The following is an 11,853-nucleotide window of genomic DNA, read 5'->3' on the forward strand; positions in this document are numbered from 1 at the left end:
CATCTGATTTTTCAGAAGCTTCTCAAAATAATTTCATGAAAGTACATAGAACAACAAAAGGTTTAATGTCTTTCCTACAGAGATGATGAGGATATTAAAATCAGAAGTCCCAAACCCCATAATTTTTAATATAAATCTAGTGTTAGGCCGTTCATGATGCAAAAAAGATAAAAATTGGTAATTAATTAGAACATTTAAGGTCCTTTGCCATAGGGCATTTGGAGTCTTAAAAAGATGCAGATGAAGACCAAATTTTAAATTAAACTTTAATAAAGGTGATGGTTTTTCTGCTACTAAATTTTTCAGAGGATCAGAAGATCATTTAATAAGACTGCTTTTAAACACAAATGCAACTTGTTTATTTTGACCTCAGTTCTTCGAAATTGTCGACTCCACAATTGAAATATGCTGTGTGTTCCAACAAGGACCCGGCAGTCATAATGACAGACCAGCCCATCTGTGCTGTGAGAATGTATAATTTCAGTCTATAGTGGAATTTATATAGAAGCGATGATGTGAAAACTGCTATGTGTGGTACTTTCTTAAAAAAAAAAAATACTGCTGAGAAGTACTGGGTGCCATGGAGAATGCTGATATTTTTGCCTGATTAAAAAAAAAAAAAGATTCTGTGGAATTTTACTGATTTGGGGGAGGTAAAGTATTATTACCAGAGTTAAAAAAACTAAATGATAATTGATCACGTATAACTATCTCAACTTTATAAGGTGTATGCTGAAAAATGTGTTATCCATATATACTAAAACCATTAGATGAACATAATCTCGGTGGAAAATACTAATTTAGAATGAAAATGCTCATTTATGGAAATTAATTGATTTTATGCTGCTTGCCCCTACCTTGTCCAAAAATAAGATGAGTTAATTGCTCAGGAAATCTGCCTATCATTTCAGGATTTAGGATTAAAGGCCTATTCACCTACATTAATTATAATAAAACTATAATTTTGTTATAATAATAATTTTTTAAATGAGGAGTGGGCAGCTATTAAAAGTATAAATGCTTTAAAAATGATGAACCTTCCCTCTCCCCCCTACCACCAACCTCTCTATACTGTTGACTCTTTTGCCTTTAGAATTTATTACACTCTGGTTTTTTTTTCTATTACTTTTATTTTGTCATCAGTGTTTTATTTGGTGCTTGCTAAATATTTGGGTGGAGTGATCTTCCAGCTTGCAGCAGCAGAATGTGGCTGTCATAATCATGAAAATGTTTTAATTATCTCTGCTCTATACGCCTGTATCTGCAGCCCCAAATCCTCCAGGATCGACTGCTGTCGAATCTAAGAACAAAAGCAGCCGCAGATACTCCTCGTGTGCGCTGAGCTCAGTTTCAATATTTGGTGGTGTCTGCTCCAGCCAGCTGCTCAGGCCTGCACAAACAGGACCCCAATGCCTCCGAATCAGGAAAACAAAAACGTATTCACGTGGGAATTTTCCTCTTAGTTGCAATTCAGAACTTTCGGGGCCTGATTTTCCATTTTCCATAAATCAAGACCCTGGCTGCTACCCTCAAACGTGGGGAAACCGGGCCGTGTCTGCGGTGCTTTTGTCAGCCTGCCAGAGGGTGGAGGTGAACTCGGAGCCGAACCCTGCAAAGCCCACCTTTTAAATGCAAAGGTTCTGGGACCAACAGAGAAACTCAGGCAGCCACGGAGCCCAGCTCCCGGACGGCAGCGGTGCCATGGCTCAGGGACCCGAAGGTCTTCAAGGGAATCTACTCCCTGCCCCGCTGGCCACGGTTCAGGCCCTGGATGGTCAGGATGTCTTGGGCCACAGCTCTCCAAATGCGAAACCAGGATGAGATCAGAGCACAGGCAGGCCCTGGGACCACTCAGGGCCCCCGAGGGTTGGTCTGGTGGACGTGCCCACATGCGCCCCATAAGCCGTCTGTGGGCAGGGTGGTTAGGAACCGGCACGGCAATGTTAGCTGCAACTCCCAGGCTTAAATAAGTGCTTAAAATATACAAAGCCCAAAACAACCTAAAAGATTTTCCCCACACTAAGCTGAGAGCCGAAAAGAGCTTCCTTTTTTCTCCCCCTCCCAAAAAATAAAATAAAATAAAAGGGAGAAAGAAACTGGATCGCTCAACTGTGGACATGGCAGCATTAAAGATGCCGGACAAAATGAAAGGGCCTCTGTTTCTCAAAGCAGAATCCACCCTCCCGTGTGCCAGCCTGGCCCTGCCTGCCGAGGAGTTTGCTGGGAGGAGCATGGATGTTTCTGGTGTTTTTCCCTCTGCCACTCCTGGCATCGCCAAAAATTAAAATCATAATAATGATGATGATAATAATAATAATAAGACCTCCCCCCAAAAAACCGACATAACTGAGCAGGAGAGAGTAGGCCGTGCCTATTAATGCCTCCTGAAACATTTGTTCAAATTACAATTGAACATGCAGCTACTGTGAAATAACAAACATTCATTTTTATTGTGATTTCTAAAGCCTATAGCTTTGGATCTTAAAAATAAATGGGTTTGGCTGCTGCATTTTCCCTGCAGTTTTTGGAAGGGCTCACTTCACTGAAGATGTGGGGGGCTGAGGGCGGTCTGAAATAGAATTTTGAATTTCGGATAACCAATTAGAGGGAAGGAAACGTAACAGGCACCGAGCACAAGATGGCAGAGCCCTCGGCTTATCTCCAGCACGAGAGAAGGGAAGAAGGAGACTTACCCGAGGTGCAGGATGAGGAGGTTCTCAAAAGCAAGGAAGTGAAAACGGTGTCCCTCACCCGGCCGGCTGGTCACCGCGGCAAGCAGAGGAGGGCAGGGGCCGCTGGCCAGCAGGCCGTGCCCAGGTGCCAGCCCCCGTCCAACAGGCCCTCAGGCGCCTGGTCTCTGGCCACCATCGTCCATCGGTTCCTCGGTCCTGGCCGGCGCGGCCTGGGCCTCGGCCACCCCGGCACCCAGAGGCAGGGCTGCCAGGAGCCAAGTGGTGCTGGGGAGGCCCCGCTGCCAGCCCAGGAGGACGAGGAAAATGCTACTTTTGTCTCCTGCTCTCATCTGGCACTGGCTGCCCGGGGAGGGGGGGCCAGAGGCGGCCGCTACGGCTCAGCCCCGCCCACCGGGAATTTTTGAAAGATGCTCATGGGTGCCGGCAGGATGGCAGACGTGGCAGAGGCGGGTGGGCCGGACCCCCAAACCCACCACCGGGGGGGGGGCGGCTGGCCAAGCGGGAGAGGGAGGGGGCAGCAGGAGCGTCTGGCCACTCAGCGGCCGGCCCGAGGAGGACGCCGGGAGCCGGGCCGGGCCCGGGCGCCAGCCCTCCCCGTGGACAGGCGGCGCGGCCCTGGGCGCCATGTTGCGAGCCGCCTGCCTGGCTGGGCTGCTCCGGGGATAGAGGCCACATTGTTCCCACGCTGGGCCCGGCCGAGGGGCAGGCGGCAGCCAGCACCCCGGCTGTGCTCCCCGGGATCCCCTGCAGCGAGCCCACTCTAGCCGATGCCCTGGGAGGTTATGCCGTCAGGCTTGAGAGCCGGACCACTGGCTTGAACCCAGCCTTGGGTCCAACTGGCCACCTAACCCCGGGCAAGCCACGTCACCTCTCCTGGCCTCAGTTTCCCCATCAGTACACGGGACAGGGGTCTCAGCTCCAGCCACTCCAGGCTGCTGTGACGACACAATGAAAAATGCACACAGCCAGGCCGCGGCGAGGGGCCCAGGGTCGGGCTCCAGGCCCATCACCACACCCCATTCAGACGGTCACAAATCCACCAGTTTCACCGAGGCAAATCCTCCACCACAGCGAGGAAAGGTGACCCGTGCCTGGCCTGGGTCAGTGGGCTTGAGGTTCTAACACAGGCACTCTCACTTGGAGATTTATCGGACCTGGTGGCCCTCTCCTGCAGGCACGGGCCGTGGCCGCTTGGCCAGCCTGCCCAGGTCTCTCCATCGGCCCTTTCTGTGGCCAGGAGCTGAGGCGATGACCGCCAGGCTGTCCCTGTGCAGGGTGAGCCACAAGGCTGCCAGTGTGGGCAGGGTCCCCGGGCAGGCAGGGCCAGCTCTGGGGGTGGAAGGGACCGCGTGGAGTGACCTAGGCTGGGCCACCGAGGCCGGAGTTCGCTTGTGGGCCCTGGGTTGCTCCCTGGCTTACGGGCCTTTCTGTGGCTGGGAGCTCCCCCTGCGCCCCGGCTGCCGGGAGTACGTTTTATTTTAATACTGCTTTATGCCTGTGCAGAGACAGCCATGCCCAAAGCACAAGGCCGGGGCGGGGTGGGGGGGAGCGAGAAGGAAGAGGCCAGGAGGAGCCCTCTGATCTTCGGGCTCTGGTCTCACGCACGCGGCCACGTGACTAGCTCACCAGCTGATGCCAGAGACAAAGCAGGTAGGATTCCGATGCCACGCGCCCGACCAGGAACGCTGGGAATTCCATTCCAGGAACTGCTTGGCACGGCTGCCAACAGCCTGGGCCCGGGAGGAGAGGGTCCCCCATGATCCGTGGGGAAGGCCACTGAAAACTGCGGGGCCATTTGGGGGCTGCCCTGAAAGGAGGAGGTGGGCACCCTCCCTCACCGGCCTCCCCAACACACACACACACACACACACACACACACACACACACACTCACACTCACACTATCACCACGAGCAGAAGTGGCCGCTGCTGTGCCCAGCTGGCTGCCCAGGAGATAAAGGCCTCCACCCCAAGGCCTGCGGGCCAGCGTGGGGTCCGGGACACAAGACATCAGCTAGGGCGGAGGGGCAGCCAGGCCCAAACCAGGCCCTTCTCGGATGCACTGCATGCTGTGAGGTTTGGCAGCCACGCCACAGTGCCGGGGCCAGAATCCCCATCCACAAGCCCTTCTCCTCCTGGCAGGGCGGGGAGGGCTCCGCAGGTGACATGCATGGACCCTGACATGCTCAGGACACACGTGGCCCTGCAGGCCAGCACCTGCGAGTCTGGTGCCTGCTCACGCCTGCTCGGAGCCCAGAGCTGGTGATGTGATATGCAACCCACCAGAGCGTCTCTTACTGTTAAAACATATGGAAGACTGAAGCCCCGGCTCCATCATTTCATTATAATTTAAAATGTAATTATAAAAGGCTGATTTGAATGTAAATATCGCTCTTAAACACATGAAAGACGAATCTAGATTTAAGAGTCCCAAATCAGCAGGTAAATATTTCAGCTAAATGCTCTTCGTAACCATCTGAAATCCTAGAATTAAAGGAAGGGCGATTCACAGAAAAACCCAGCCCTGCCTTTAGAAACCGGGGCAACAGGGACAACATTCTTTTTTTTCATCTTAAGGGGAAATTCTATTACTCCAAAAACAGAAAAAGAAAATGTGGCCTTTACTTTGTACGTCCCATGCACACATTTTCTCACCACAACTACCAGGCTCATTTAGCAATAATAACCATCACCTCTGGGGTCATATATCTACTCAGAAAACCTCTTAGCCACTGATCCAACAGTGGGCCTGGCCGGCCGTTTGCAGAGGTGCCCAATTTATCCATCCACACGGATTCTGAGCCATCCCTAGAGGCAAGACTCCTGAATCCGGACTGAAACAAGTTTCCCGTCCAAAATTTCACAGTGAGACTTTGCAGCATTTTACTTTCAAACCCCTCTCCATTAAAACAAACAAACAAACAAACAAAAAACCCAGTAAATAAAAGCTTGTGTTTTAGGGTTGTTCTGCCTCATGTCAGGAGATTTCAGTCTTTTCCATTTCAATTTTACCAACACTACTCGTGGCCTCAGAGACTGTTACAGTTACCCCCCAAAGAGAACTCTCTTCATAGCATTTTTTTGGGGGGGGGTTAATGCAGAAGGTGAAACAGACCACAGCTAAGAGGTTCCAGGATTTTTGTTTTTTTAAAGATGCACAGCAATTTTAAAAACAAAACCTCATTTTTGAAGCCAGATATTATAATTTGCCAACAAAGTCTTTGGGGTAAAGGGGAAGCCTGACAGGGAGGGGCCCCTCTTCGTCCACCCTGATCAGGGCCACTCCCTCTTCTGTCCTCCACCTACCAGTCTGAGGACCCCCTAAGCTGGTGGGGGGGTCTCAGCCAATTGTCCACCACGGCCTTCTCAAAGCCAGGAAGACTGATTCTCCGATGTTTCCATCACGAGCCCCAGCCTGATCAGTTCCTCTCGGAGTCCCTAACGTGAGCCTGGGATCCAGGCCTTGCTTCCCAGGGCGCCTTCCTGGCTGCACTGAAGCTGGACCTTGAGCAGAAGCCAGGGTCAGCAGCTCTAGCACCACCGGCAGCCACAGAGCAGGGAAGATGGAGGTGGCTCCTAAGCAGGCCTCAGAGTAAAATCCTGTTCCTTCTATTTCTTCAGAAAATGTCCATCCGGCTCAACTCTGGGCTGCCAGGCTTGTCCAGCTGGAAGGGTGTTCGAGAGACCATATGTGGCTTCGCCAAGTCAGGCCAGATCCCAAGTTCATCGGAGAACGGGATTAAGGGAGGAGTGAAGGACACCAGAGAATCACAAATATTGTCCAAAATTGCTCTTGGTGGCTTTCCCCCCACCCCCTGGGGACAGACCCTTCCTCTTCTTAAACTCAGACAAAGTGAGTTTGTCTCACTTCCATTCTGCGACCTCCCAGCAGACAAAGGCCGACCAGGCCTGGCCCGAGGGAGGCTCCATCCATCCCACGATCCAAAACCTGGCTACCTTTCCAATGCTTGCCAACATGCCCCCGTGGCCTTGCAGAAGAAATCACAGAGGAAGAAAAAATAAACTTGTGAAAGTTTAAACTCCACTCGATTAAAAAAAAAAAAAAAAAAAGGCCAGACATTCCCACTGAAATTTCCCAAGAACCACAGGTCAGGGGACTTTCTTTTTTTCCTTTTCTGTAAATCTCATCCCTGACTGAGTTCTCAGGACCTGTGATGCTCAGACACTGGTGCTCCACTGGCCCAGCCAACGGGACACTGGTCAGCCCTGAAAATAAATAATTCATATAAAAGGTCCATTGTCTTTGCCCAGAGACAATTGTTGCTTTTTCTCCCTCCTCGGCTCCATAACATCAGAAAGCATGGCTGGTGCCATCTGGGGTTCTTTCTTGTTCCAACAAGATGTTTTGAGAAAGGGCAATCTTGCTGGGTCTTCCTGGATGGTCAGCTAAGAGAGAAAATTCTCCCAAAGCAAGCGTTTTGGTAAATGTTCGCTTGTATGGGGCCAAAGAACAATTAGCTCGTCAGAGTGGTGAAACCCTCCCATCCAACTGCTACCTGCATTGCCCGCAAGGAGGCTGGCGGCTGGGGTGGGCCACTCTGGACCCCTGAGTCAGGATGTCTTGCCCTGTCTTTCCCTGGTCAGCCCCCTGGGGCCAGCGCCCAGGTGGGCTCCTCGGGTGCCATCACTGGGGAGGTCTCAACTTCCTAGGTGCCGAGGAAGGGGCACCTCGTCCGTAAGCGCGTCCCTAAGCCAAGTCCCTGTGATAAGGGAAGTCCTGGCTTTGCAAGTTCCTGACAGTCTACGTTGAAAAGATCAAGGTTCACTTTCGCTACCACCTGGGGGGTGGGGATGGTAAACTCTCAGGTGTCCTTTCTAATGAAACCAAAACTAGGTTCCCTGCTTCTTAGAAACTCAAAAATATAATAATAACTAGCAATAAAAATGGCGATTACTATTTACAACGAAAACAATTACAACAGCCATTTACGGTGTCCCTGCCACGTGCCAGGAACTGTGGTCTGTGGAAATAATGTTGTCTGAACCTTCCGAATGACCCTCCTAGGTCGGGATTCTTATTCTTGCTCTAGAGCTTGGGGTGCAGTCCCGGAAGGTGATGCCACTTGTCCAGGGTCCCATGGTGAGCCAGGGGTGGGGGCCGGATGGGAGCTGCCTGGACGTGAGCTAGGACACCCCGTTTCACGGGATTTCTGCAAGGGCATTCTCTGTTCTCCCCAGACATGCAGATACACCCTCCCAGCCCGACAACAGCCAGGTGTGATGCTTTTAAGATGTTTTCCTGCCCAGCCTCTGGGGCCTCCTTCCCGTCCCGAGCACCGTTCCTCGCTTGGGGCACATGTCGGTTTCCCCAGACACCAAGGAGCACCCACCCAGGCAAGGTGACCGTCAGGGTGGGAAAAGCCCTCTGGCCCCTCCCTGGGCCCCACCTTCTGCCTTCCGGTCAGGTCTTGTCCACGCCGGGGTGAGGATGGGAGCAAGTGAGCCCCGTGCACGGCGTCATCCATGGTGACCACAGGGACCCGAAAGTAGCCCTGCCGCAAAGCTCCCTGCTGTTTCCGCGGAGCCAAGCAAGATGCTGTCTGCACCTGTTCAGGTGGCGTGTGAGACCTGGGCAGCCAGCTTCACCCACGCCCTGGAGACGCCCAGGCCAGAATCGGGGGCCTCAAGTGGCCAGAGGCAGGGCACGGCAAGGCCCCAGTGCAGGCCAGGGGCCACGCCGGGCCCGGCCCTGGTTGAAAACAAAAACAAGAACACTAGGGCCATCCTCCCACCAGCCCGCCCCGGTCCATAAGACCCTGTCCCTTGCTTAGCACATTCTTTCCCTTAAATCCAGAGTGATAAAAACCAGACAGGCGCCAGTTTCATTTTCCGAACCTCGTCCTCAAAAATACATTTTTATCCGGGTGAGACATCCCAACATAGTAAGAAGCCCCTGGCGGGACCCGGGTCTCCACTGGGAGTCTCCAGTGGAACTGGGCTGGCTCTAAGGACAAGGACAAAGGCAGGACAGGATGGCCTGGTGCCGAGGCAGGGCCTCCATCTGCGGGGCAGGCCCCGATGTTGGCAGTGGACTCTCAGCCCCATCACATTCCCTTTGCCCGGGGCACACATGGGGCAGGCGATGGGCCTCTGGAGCTGTGACGAACAGCAACCCCCCACTGAGTGGCCCTCGGATGCTCAGGCCTTGCCGTGCTCCCAGTGTCTGGCCTGTAGGCCCGTGGAGAGGGAGCAACCCATACCCCTTGTTTCGGGGTCTGTTTTAATCCTGGGGGATGCCCAACAGTCTGAGCAGAACGCCACACCATCCCTGCCCATTGTGTGCTACATTACGGGTCATCTGTGGACCTGGGAAAACGTCTCCCGCATTTTACAGGCAAGGCCCCGACAGAAGCTGGGCTTTCCGTAATTACTAACCCGTCACCGCCAATGCCACGGCAAGCAGCAGCTCCTGGCCGAACTGTCATGCCTTCTGCAGCTGCGCCCCGGTTTCTGAGATCACTCCCCAATGTCCCACCCCCGGGTTTCATGTCTGCTAACTGCCTCTGATAAAGTCATAAATACAAATGTAAAACAGGGGACCGAGGGAGAAGAGGATGGCCTAGCAAAAAAAGATGGCGAGGATAGCTCTACAGTACGAAGCAAACTTTCGGCCTCGGTGCCAGGTGGGCAAAACCTTATTGAAGTGGTCTCCTTGTCCCTCTGGGTTCTCCCCTCGGATCTGGAAACCAGGCAGCCCGGGGAGAGGGAGGCATGAGGCAGGCCTGGGCTACTCAGACCTCTGTCCACGTTCCCGGAAACACGGCCACCGAGTGCCAGCTCACACTCCGGGGTGTTATGGAAACAGGCCCCCCTCCCCATTATTTTGTGGTCAAGGCACCCAGCAAGGTTGTCCAAACCACATCAATAAGATGGGGGAGAGTAAAGGGGAAATCACACCTGCGATATGATCGTATCAAAAACCGGGTTAATCCCCCCCAGTTACAGGTTTCATTTTAACAGGATAGGTACACGCAAGTACAAACAAGCATTTGAAAATCCCAAATAGCTAGAACCAACAAACTAAAATAAAATGAACATAGTGCTGGCCTGCAGAGACTGCCTTGGCCTCTGAAGCCCAACTCTGAAGAAATTAATTTCAGTGTTACCTTAAAACCCTGTAATTACGGCCAATGTGCATTCCTCCACCCCCTTTCTTGCTCCCCACAAATTCCCCAGGGCTGCCGGCTGGGCCCGTGTGTGACCCACCTATAAAGGGGGATTTATTATGAAAAGTTATGAGTTGTTTTTCGCTTTATGCCACCATAAACAGCAGCTTCCACGCACAGGGCTTTCACTCCACCGGCCCAATCGGCAGTGCTTGACCGAGGGCCGCCCTAAACCAGCTCTCCATAAATGCCTGACCAGCAGAAAAAAATAAGAAGCTCTGCTGGACTGTAGCTTCCAAGGAACCTTTCCGAACACATCTAATCTAAAAACAGATGTGTTCTCTTCTCCTTCTATTCTATGTAAGATGCCTACTAACGGTATTTTATGTGTTCAACAAAATTCTCTCCGGCAAATGGCCTGCACACACCTGAGATCGGAAGCTGTATTTCACAAATTCCAAGTTCCAGAATTTTAATGACGGCCATGGAGTTCTTGCAAGCTGGTGCGGCTTCAGGTTCAAGAACAACCTCCTTCCCGGGTCCCCTGGTCTGTGGAAGGCCTGCCCTACAGAAGGGCTCTTCTTAGAAATCCCTTCATTAATATTTAAATATTCACTAAGTAGCGAAAGTGAGAAATGCACTTACCGGCCTCGAGAATCAAGAGTGAACCCAATCGAGACAGGGGCACTCTGCCCTTGTCGGAGGGACGCGCCCGGACGCAGCCGGCGCTGCGCTACCGTGCCCACGGCTGCACAGGCCCTCGGCCATCGGTCTGAGTCGTGGGTTCCAAGTGATTCTCTCCTTCACGCGGCGAAAGGGCAGAGAGCAAAGCGGTGCCATCTCCCACAACTCTTGGCAGGGTGGGACAGCTCCGGGACGGCGCGGGCGAAGCGCACGGCCAGGCCCCACTCCCCTGGTCCCGCACCGCGCCTCGGACCGCGCTGCTCCACTTCTCCTGGCTCCGGCTTCCCTGTGTTGAACGACCGGACCTCCCCGCAGAGTGGCCCGCAGGACACGATCTCCACGTCCGCGACCTGCGCCGCGAGGGACCTTTGTCCCGGACGAAAACGAAAGCGCGCGGGGCCGGGGACGCCCACGCCCTGCAGCGGAGGTCCGCGCCGGCGCGCCCCGCGACTTTCTCCAAGTTCACGTGCATCCCGGGGCTAGCGGCCGGGCTCCTCGGGCCCGAACTTCCAGCGCCGGGCCGTCGGGCGCGCTGCGGGGTGCGGACGGTCACCGGACGGCCGGGCGGCGCGGGCCCGGGGCACAGTGAAAGCCGCCGGGCCGGCGGACCGGCGGGCGAGCGCGGGGACAACGCGGGCCCGGCCTCCGCGCGGCCGCTCGTCTAGTGCGGCCGGGGCGCCGAATGCGGCGGCGGCGGCTGGGCACAGACGCGCCGCGCGCCCGGTGCATGCTAATGGCCGGCGGCCGCGCCATGAATTATTCAGCAGCGGCGCGGAGAGGGCGAGCGCGGCGCGGAGGGCGGCCCGGCCCGTGTGTCCCCCGCCACTGCGAAGCCGCCGCGGCGACTTCCCAAACTTTCCCGGGTCGGCACCGAGGATGCGGCCCCCGCGGCGCCTCCGTCCCCGCCCGAGCGCGCCGGCCGCGCTTCCCCCGTTGCCGCCTATTTTATGTCTTTTGTCTCGGAGTTGGCACCTGTCCCAGAGAGCGCGTTTCCCTGCCCACCCCTTCGCCGCCGGATCAGGGCGGGGGAGGGGGTACGGGGGACCTGGAGAGGAGGGGACGGGTTGGGGGGAAGCAAGGCGCCTACGGCCCCGCAGCCCGGGGAGACCGCCCGGGGGCAGCGGCCGTGACGCGCTCCCGGGCGCCCCTGTTCCGCGGGGAGGTCAGGGATTCGGCTGTGCCCGGAATACCAACAAGGCCGCCCGGGGCCCCCGGCCGTGCCCGCTGCGGGTGAGGACCGGGCGCGGCCCCTCCCCGCCTCCCCCCCCTCCGCCGCGCACCCTCCTCCCGGGGCCGGCGCGCGCGGGCGGGGCGGGCGGCGCGAGCAGCGGATTCGCCGCCCGGGCCCCG

General features: G+C 55.0%; 1 long non-coding RNA gene across 9 annotated transcripts in view; it reads right to left on the bottom strand.

Moving 5' to 3' along the window:
- Window positions 1-11,098, bottom strand: part of LOC132498358 (uncharacterized) — a 35,028-nt gene extending 23,930 nt beyond the window's left edge. For 6 of the 9 annotated variants that reach the window (XR_009533743.1, XR_009533744.1, XR_009533749.1 and 3 more), the window contains exon 1: window positions 2,694-3,021. This is a non-coding gene — a long non-coding RNA (uncharacterized LOC132498358). Of the gene's footprint in view, window positions 1-2,693; window positions 3,022-10,464 lie in introns of those variants that run through there. The other 3 variants (XR_009533746.1, XR_009533747.1, XR_009533750.1) reach the window with 3 other exon arrangements.
- Between the last annotated feature and the right edge of the window lie 755 nt (window positions 11,099-11,853).

The sequence above is a fragment of the Mesoplodon densirostris genome, chromosome 11 (genome assembly GCF_025265405.1).
Source record: "Mesoplodon densirostris isolate mMesDen1 chromosome 11, mMesDen1 primary haplotype, whole genome shotgun sequence".
Lineage (NCBI taxonomy): Eukaryota > Metazoa > Chordata > Mammalia > Artiodactyla > Ziphiidae > Mesoplodon > Mesoplodon densirostris.